Source organism: Syngnathoides biaculeatus, chromosome 2, assembly GCF_019802595.1.
Source record: "Syngnathoides biaculeatus isolate LvHL_M chromosome 2, ASM1980259v1, whole genome shotgun sequence".
Classification (NCBI taxonomy): domain Eukaryota; kingdom Metazoa; phylum Chordata; class Actinopteri; order Syngnathiformes; family Syngnathidae; genus Syngnathoides; species Syngnathoides biaculeatus.
The window spans coordinates 24,547,820-24,556,760 of record NC_084641.1 but is presented as its reverse complement, the minus strand read 5'-3'; positions in this window follow the sequence as shown (position 1 = coordinate 24,556,760).

The following is an 8,941-nucleotide window of genomic DNA, read 5'->3' as shown; positions in this document are numbered from 1 at the left end:
GAACACGCAAACTACACACATGCGTATCCAGGATTTAATGCCCAGTCCTCAGAACTTAACTGGTTGCCAGCCAATCGCAAGGCACATAGAGAGAAACGGTCGACACTCACAATCACACCGAGGGGCAATTTAGGGTGTCCAATTAATGTCACATGTTTTTGGGATGTGGGATGAAACTGGAGTGCCCGGAGAAAACCCACACAGGCACGGGGAGAACATGCAATCTCCACACAGGCGGGGCCTGGATTGAACCCAGGACCTCAGAATTCTGAGGCCGACGCTTTACCAGATGATCCACCGTGCCGCCCTGATTCAGATATTTTTCACAAAAATTGATGACCTCACTGAGTGCATGCCTTTTCAACAAATTCCCTAATTGCACAGCCTTTAAAGGTGCGTCTATCATGAATGCTGCATCTTGGTGGTTTTCTGAGAATCGGCTGCACCTACTACATACTGAAAACCTGGATGAATCTGGTTCGTCACATTGGACTGCTATTATTTTGAACACTTTTGCGTTGCCATATCCAACAAACGTGTGTGCAGGGGCCCCGTCAAGAAGGAAATGTCGGCGCTAGTGCAGATAGGATGTGAGGGAAAAGAGTGATTCAGTGTGTTGGCGGTGGTGGTGCGCTGCTGAAAACTGATGTTGAGATGGCCTGACAGGGTCTGTTTCTGTTCATTGGAAGACTCTGATCCACAGTGACCGCATCTTGCCTTCCCCCTCCACGAAGGTTGTCCCATCGCCAGCAGTCCATGCGACACGATGAACGATCCGCAATAGCTCGAGCTCGAGATGTTCGTCGGGTCCATTTCCGTGTCTGCAACCACGTCCTCCACATTAAAGAGGAACGTGTTGCGAAATCAATCAGCGATGGGACGCCGCCTTTGCGACCAATTGTGAGGCCGGGGCTGCATTTTAGAAATGACGTACTCTGTAATCTGACGTGTTTTGTTGTCAACTCAGGGTGCATGATCTTGCCAGCATGACTCAAGTCTGCCCGTGAGCCACTTCCTCTCCCTGCGCATCTACTCCAGTTGCTTGAACGATCTATTTTAGAGTGTTTAGCCCAAGGATGTGTGCGCATCCTCACAGCAGAACGCTACTGAAAAGGGACGACGGAGGGGGAATAGATAATGTTCAAATAATCTACAGGCAATCATGCAAATTCCCCAGACGTTGAGTGCTCAGGCGTGCCGCAGACAGGGGTGCGTTCTATTCGGGCACAACGCATTTGGGAAATGGGGAAACAGCCTCGCTCCGTCAGCCATTTGCGAAGACTGATGTGCGAAGCAACATGTATGATGCAACGACGGCCACGTTTCCCGTCATAGCCGATAGTAAAGTCGCGTATTTATCCAATTGGATTCATTAGTATTCAGTACCACACGCAAAGTGATGCTGCGCTTGAGCTCATTCGTTGGGTCTTGCCTTTCACATAACCATGAAGAGAAAATCGAGAAGACGGTGTCCTGACCGTGTCTAACACTAAGAGCAGCAAGCGACCGGGCGACCGCTCCTCAAGATGTCGTGCTCCTGGTGGCCGCCACGCACTGAAAGAGGCCGGGATGACATTGGCGTGACCCTGATGTGTCATCTCGATTTAGAGACTACTTTGCCGTCAGACCGCCGATGAAACCTGACGCCTGTATATTGGAGGTCTATGCGAGGGATCGGTTTTGCACAAAGACTAAAATGTGGATGTTCCATCCATTATCCCTCAGGAGTACTTCGGCTTCCTCGGAAGCCGTGTGGCGCATCAGAAGCTGAGCCATTGTGGCGGGTAAATAGCCGGGTCTAATCTTGTCCAGGCAGTGGTCTACGGGAGAGACTTTGGAGCAGATTTGAGCAGGGAGGGCGGGGGGGCGGCCACGAGTATCAACCCAAGAGGCAGAGGAAAAAATTCTCTCCTCTGATTTGAAGGTTTTCCTTATGAATGGTGCTGGGCAAATTCAAATTAGCCAAGATGGAGTAGAGATAGATTCATTTACATTTCATTCAGCGCCTATTATATACATTCAGAGTAAAAAGACGCCACGTCCTGTAGGCGTGTAAGACGCCCGAGACTGTGGGACGGGAACAAGACAACGCTTAAGCATTGATGTTAACTCTACACCTCGTTTGTATGCACATTAGAAGTTGAATGAAAATCGACTGCATCCACACCAATCTCACCTGAACAACCGTACTGAAGTCTGTTTGCGTTCGAACGAGCCGAAACGTCTGGATAGCAGGTGAACACTGCCCTCTGCTGGTCTAAAAAATATATATACAAAGCGTCCGTAGCGTTAAAAGCACCCTGAACTGGTCACCAGTTAATTGCAGGACCCGTCGAAAGAAAGAGAGGGGAAGGGAAAAATAGCTGTGATAGTGTGATTGCAAAATGCACACACCCTCTTATAAATTGGGATGTGCCCATGTAGACAATTACGCATCCATCCATCCATCCATCCATTTTCTTCACCGCTTATCCTCACGAGGGTCGCGGGGAGTGCTGGATGCCTATCCCAACTGTTAACGGGTAGGAGGCGTGGTACACCCTGAACTGGTTGCCTGCCAATCGCAGTGCACACGGAGACAGACAACAGTTACAATCTTGGGGCAATTTAGAGTGGCAATTAATGTTGCATGTTTTTGGAATGTGGGAGGAAATTGGAGTGCCCGGAGGAAACCCACGCAGGAACGGGGAGAACATGCAGCAAACTCCACACAGGCGGGTCTGGGATTGAACCCAGGACCTCAGAACTGTGAGGCCCAACAATTGCTTTAAATGGCGGCAGGTGCGTGCATACTCCCACACTGTAGGAGTTCTTTCTTACAAAAATCTGACATTCAAAACGGGTATAGACTTTTGATATTCACAATAAATTAGTTTCTAGTAATATTAAGCAAAATGTTTACAAAGTCAGTTTGTTTAAACCTTGGCATGAAAAATATCTCCTTGAGCAAAGTTACCTTGTCCCACACAAAACAGTTTTGACCAGTATATGCTGTAATATTGGCATTGTACTGCAAAATGTTGTTTGAGGTCACATTTTATTTCTTTTTAGGATGTGGGAGGAAACCGGACTGCCCGGAGAAAATCCACGCAGGCACGGGGGTAACATGCAAACTCCGGGATTTGAACCCCGGTCCTCAGAACTGTGAGGCCAACACTCTAACTCATTTTTCTCATGGGCCACATTGTTGTTCCAGTTTCCCTCAGAGGTCTGTTAATGACTGTGAAACAAAAATATTTAGTCATATTCACATCAATTTATGAACTAGTTTTGCTAGCTATTCACGTTTGGTAACACAAAAATGCTTGTAATATCTCATCTTTATCATTTACGCTATATGACAATTTTAAATTTTGGTGCGGATTTTTCCAAGAAGCATGGAGATTAACACTCGAGATCTGACTTTGCGGGCCGCATAAAATCATGTGCCAGGCCAGATCTGGCCCCCGGGCCTCGAATTTGACACCAATGCTCTAACCGGTTCAGTGACGAGTGTGGCGACTGGGCCTACATTACCACTCAGTGTCATAAACTTTCACAATTATCCAAAGACAAGCGAGTGGATCTTTATATTCCGTTCAAGAAACAATTTTTATGTGCTTAAGTGTTTCGGTTTACTCCCCGAAGAGACAGAAATGTCAAGAAAATTACATCTTGGGTTCAAAATTTGTTGTGGTAAATTGCTGTGGCCGAAGAGCAAAAGCCTGCTCACCTTCAGAAGTACTTGAGCTAAAAATGCCAAAGTCAACATTTTTAAGGTCATCAGAACAGTCACATCAATCGGAGAAAGAAGAAAAGATTTTCTGTTTATTTGGAAGACATTTATTACAAAACAGTGGTGGTTTTCTTCCAGAGAAATATGGACCCAAGTGTAAAAATGCATCATTTTCCCTCCTCTGTGTGTGTGATACATGAAACGGGTACGTTTTGTAAAAAGTCTTTGTGATACAGTCTAAATAAAGACATTAAATAATAATAATGGGCTGATACCCCACACATTTGACTGAAATATCTACTTGTGTCAAACAAGTCAAAATCGGTGATTATCCCAAAATCCAGCCCACTCATCTTAGACTGACACTTCGCCAAACTCTTCAAGCAAGACTGAAGTGTTCCTGCACGTTCAACACCTCCTAATTGTCGGAAAAGAAATTAAGTGATACAAAATATGAGATGCATGGGAAGAGAATAGGGAACTCTATGCTACACATGAACATGCCTCACAAAATAGGAACAAAATACACATGATCATTCCGCACCGCGCAATGATGGTCACGTAAAAGTATGGTAAAATATGAAAAATAAAAAAAGCGTGTAACAGCCCCCTAAACGATTAGTAATAAAAATGGGTGGGGATTCACTGAATATTACAGCTGTGAAAAAGTATTGAGCCCCCTTCTCAAATTCTATTTTTGCATATTTTACCCACAATATTGTTTAAGTTCATCAAGCAAATGTCAAAATCAAAAAAGTGATCTTAAAATGCAGTTTCAAAATACTTCATTCATTAAGGAAAAGAATATTCGTGACCCGGTCGTGTGTGTAAAAAGTAATTATCTCGTTAAATCAGGTGTGTCAAACTCCTTTTTGTCATGGGCCACATTAAAGTTGTAAAATTCTGAAACAGTTTAAATGAAAGATGACTTCAAATACTGTAACTGCATAGAGTACACATGACACATTTATGTATAACTAGTTTTGAAATCAAACGGCTATAAAAACACGTCTTTTTTAACTACAAATTACATTTCTTTTAAAAGGGCGATTGGTATCGCAATGGGATAACACACGAAGACAATTAGCAATTTTGATTTGCTTTCGCGGGCCACATAAAATGATGACAGTTTGACATCTGTCCCTTAAATGAACTAATTGTGGAAATTTTTTTTTTTTTGGTATTGATTTTCATTGATCACATCCAACATTGATTACCTCCAGACCTGCTTAACCACGAAGTCACTGAAACAGACTCCGTCAAGACAGAATGAAGTCAGAAGAAAACCTCCAGAACAGTTTACCATCTGCCTGGAAAAACTAAAGGTCTACGATTCCAGCAAACCATGGGGGCCATCATCCTCACGTGGAGGAGGGGGGGTGGGGGGGGGGGAACAATGATGAACGTTCCCAGGAGGGGGGAAGCCTACAACGATTACCCCAATAGAACAGCAATGACCCATCCAGGAGGCCACAAGGGATGTCAGGACAACGTCTAACGAACACGCCTCAGCTTAGGTCAGAGTTCATGACAACTATAAGGAAGAGACTAAGCTAAAGTGGTATTTTTGGCAGAGTTCGAAAATCATTAATGACCAAAGAGAAAAAAAAGAAGCTTTTCTTACATTTGGGACAACAAACAAACAAACAAAAGAAACAATTACCGTAATTTCCGGCCTACAAGCCGCGACTTTTTTCCACACGCTTTCAACCCTGCGGTTTATGCGGTGATGCGGCGCTAGCGGCCCACTAGCATTAGCACAGCACAAGCATTAGCACACTTGGTTATAAGCCTCGGTAAACCGAAAGAGTTTAACGGCAGCCCCGCGCTAGCATTACTCTTGTGTACCGAGGCTTATAACCAGGTGCGCTCTGTAAACCGGTGTGACGGTCTGAGTGCTCCTGGTGCTGAAAAGTCTCCTTGTGATTAACGCGCATGCGCATATATTTTGTAAACTTCCGGCCAGTCTGAAACATCCCCATGTATGCTTCAACATGCGCCATTCAACAACTTGTCGCCGAGTGTTCATGTTCACTATAGACGAACACAGCAAACGTACGTGTATATCTTTTTATCAATTTTTCTATTAACGTTAGGTTAGGGTTAGGACATGACGTATGTTAGCTCCCTCAATGTAGAAGAAGGGGAACTATGATACCGGGGGATTTTCCAGTAAGCGTCTGCTACGTACACAGAGTTAGTAACGCATGCGCATTAATCACAAGGAGACATTTCAGCACGGGGGAGCACTCAGACCGGGAATTACATTGGCGGGGGTGGGGGGGGGGTAAGAGTTGTGGGAGTTTATTTGGACTGACGAGATGAAAGCTGAGCTTTCTGGAGGGGGTGTGCCTCATTATATGTGGCATAAACGTAGCACAGGTTTTCAAAAATAGAACACCCTGAGTTTGAAATAACTTGAGAATTTGGTTTTACAAAACTCCAAGAAACCAGTGTGAGCAGAATCAGGGGTCAGACCAAGTCGCTTTGTAAACTATAAGTCAAATCTCAAGTCTTTACCCTCAAGTCCTGATTCAAGTCCCAATAGTCAAACGTGGTGGTGGTAAAGTAATTACCTTGGGCTGCTTTGCCCATTCGGGACATGGACAACCTGCTGTGGTTGATGGAACCATGAATTCTGCTCTTTAATAGAAAATCCTGAAGGAGAAGGTTCAGCCACCAGTTTGTGACCTCAAGCTGAAGCGCATTTGGGTTCTACAGCAAATTAACGATCGTAAACAAACCCGCAAGTCAACTTCTGAAAGACTTACAAAAACAAAATCAAGGTTTTGGAAGGGGTCCAAAGCCCAGATTTGAATTAGACTGAAATCCAGTGGCTAGAGCTTAAAAAGGCTTCTTTTGTAGTGATCCATTAGTGCTGAATTTAATACTGCAAGGAGTGTAGGCCAAACTATCTCCACGAAGATATAAAAGACTGATTGCCACTGATAGAAAATGTTTGGTTCCAGTTGATGGCCCAACGAGTTCTTAGGATTAGGGGCCCATTAGTTTTTCCACAACGGGCCAGGTAACTTTGAATAGTTTTTCCTTCATCTATGCTATCACCATTTAAAAGCAATTTAAGGTCACTCGGGTTATATTTGTCTGATATTTTTTTTGATGATCTTAAAGTGGGGAACCTAAACAAAAGTATAAGAATCTAATCTTTTTCACAACTCTGTATTTTTTTTTTTTTAAACGACAGAATTTAAAATCCCCTGTCTTTGTTGGGAAATACAATCTACCATAATCATGTCAGACAATTTAAAAAGAACAAACAAAACTACAAAACAAAAACTATGCGGACTGCACCTTCACACAATGACCCAGTTTTAGTCAGATAAATCCATCAAAAAACAGAAATGGTATGTTACTGACAGTAGGGGGTGACAGTGCTGCCAGGTCTGTTCCCAAACGGTAAGTTCATAAAAACAGTCTTTCCATTTACGCCCAGGTTGGAAAGAAAATGTTGCAATTCAGTTTGGGGAAAATGGAGGAGTTTGAAATAACTTGACAGTTTTACAAAACTCCAAGAAACCAGTGTGACCAGAATCAGATGTCAGACCAAGTCGTTGCATTGTAAACTACAAGTCAAATCTCAAGTCGTTGCCCTCAAGTCCTGAGTCAAGTCCCGAATAAGTTTGCAAGTCCATAACTTTGTCAAGTTGCAAACTCAAAGATTAGGACATGCAACGTGACTCAGGACTTGGCTGCCCTGACATGGGACTTGACCTGGGTCTTGAGACTGACTTGTGATTTGCAAAGCAATGACTTGGTCTCACCTTAGCCCAGAATAAATAAGGTTCAACGCTAACAGAAGCTCAGATTAAAGGCCTCTTTATACTCGTGCGTGCGGGGAACGCACCGGCATCACTGCGGCTCTCCCGAGCGTAGACTGCCTTTATACTCGAGCACAAACCAAATGCATCGTTTTGAAAATGTCCTGGACTTATTCTCCAAGTCAAAGGTGTCGCTAAGGCTGGTATTGGCTCGTAGCCGTTGTTACCTTCCTTTCGTAACAAAGACCGAAGCAAAAACAATAGTAAAAGTGGAATAGTGTCTGCCTGAATAAATGGACCTAAATGACCAGGTGAAACAATTAATCCATCCATTTTCTTTACCGCTTATCCTCACAAGAGTCGCGGGGAATGCTGGAGCCTATCCCAGCTGTCAACAGGAAACCGGATTTCCCGGGAAAAAACCCACACAGGCACAGGGTGAACATCCGGGATTGGAAGCCCCGTCCTCAGAACTTATCACATCTGTCCATCCATTTTCTTAGCCGTTTATCCTCTCAAGAGTCGCAGGGAATGCTGGAGTGTATCCGTGCTGTCAACAGGCAGGAGGCGGGGTACACCCTGAAGTGGTTGCCAGCCAATCGCAGGGCACATAGAGACAAACAGCCGCACTCACAATCACACCTAGGGGCAATTTAGAGTTGGATGTTTTTGGGATATGGGAGGAAACCAGAGTGCCTGGAGAAAAGCCACGCAGGCACGGGAGAAAACATGCAAAGTCCACACAGGAGCGTGCAGGATTTGAAGCCCGGTCCTCAGATCTGATAAAATCCATCCACCCATCCATTTTCTTAGCCGCTTATCCTCACAAGAGTTGCGGGGAGTGCTGGAGCCTATCCCAGCTGAACACCCTGAACTGTTTGCCAGCCAATCGCAGGGCATATAGAGGCAAACAGTCGCACTCACAATCACACCTCGGGCCAATTTAGAGTTGGAGGTTTTTGGGATGTGGGAGGAAACCGGAGTGCCCGGAGAAAAACCCACGCAGGCACGGGGAGAACGTGCAAACTCCACACAGGTCGGGCCAGGATCAGAAACAGGTCCTCAGAACTGTGAGGCCAATCCTTTACCATCTGAGCCACCGTACCGCATGATACAATTAATTATGCTGGGTTAGGCATACGCAATAGCTACGAAGAGTTGCTGCACGGGGCAATGCGTAGGTCACGTGATGTAATGCAGGCTTTGTCGACCGCGCGAGTATAAAGAGGTCTTTAGTCAATATCAGTCTCACGCTATGATGTAGCATTCAGCTACGCCAAGTAAAGAGGCAACGTTGCCTTGCCGACCGCATACAGACAACCTTGCCAGAGGCTGTGGTTTCAAGAGGATGCCAAGACACATCTCCTTGCCATAATGTGACAGATACAAAAAAATATATTGAGTACAACTGTACCAGCAGTGAGTATTATCTACAATGTTAGATTAA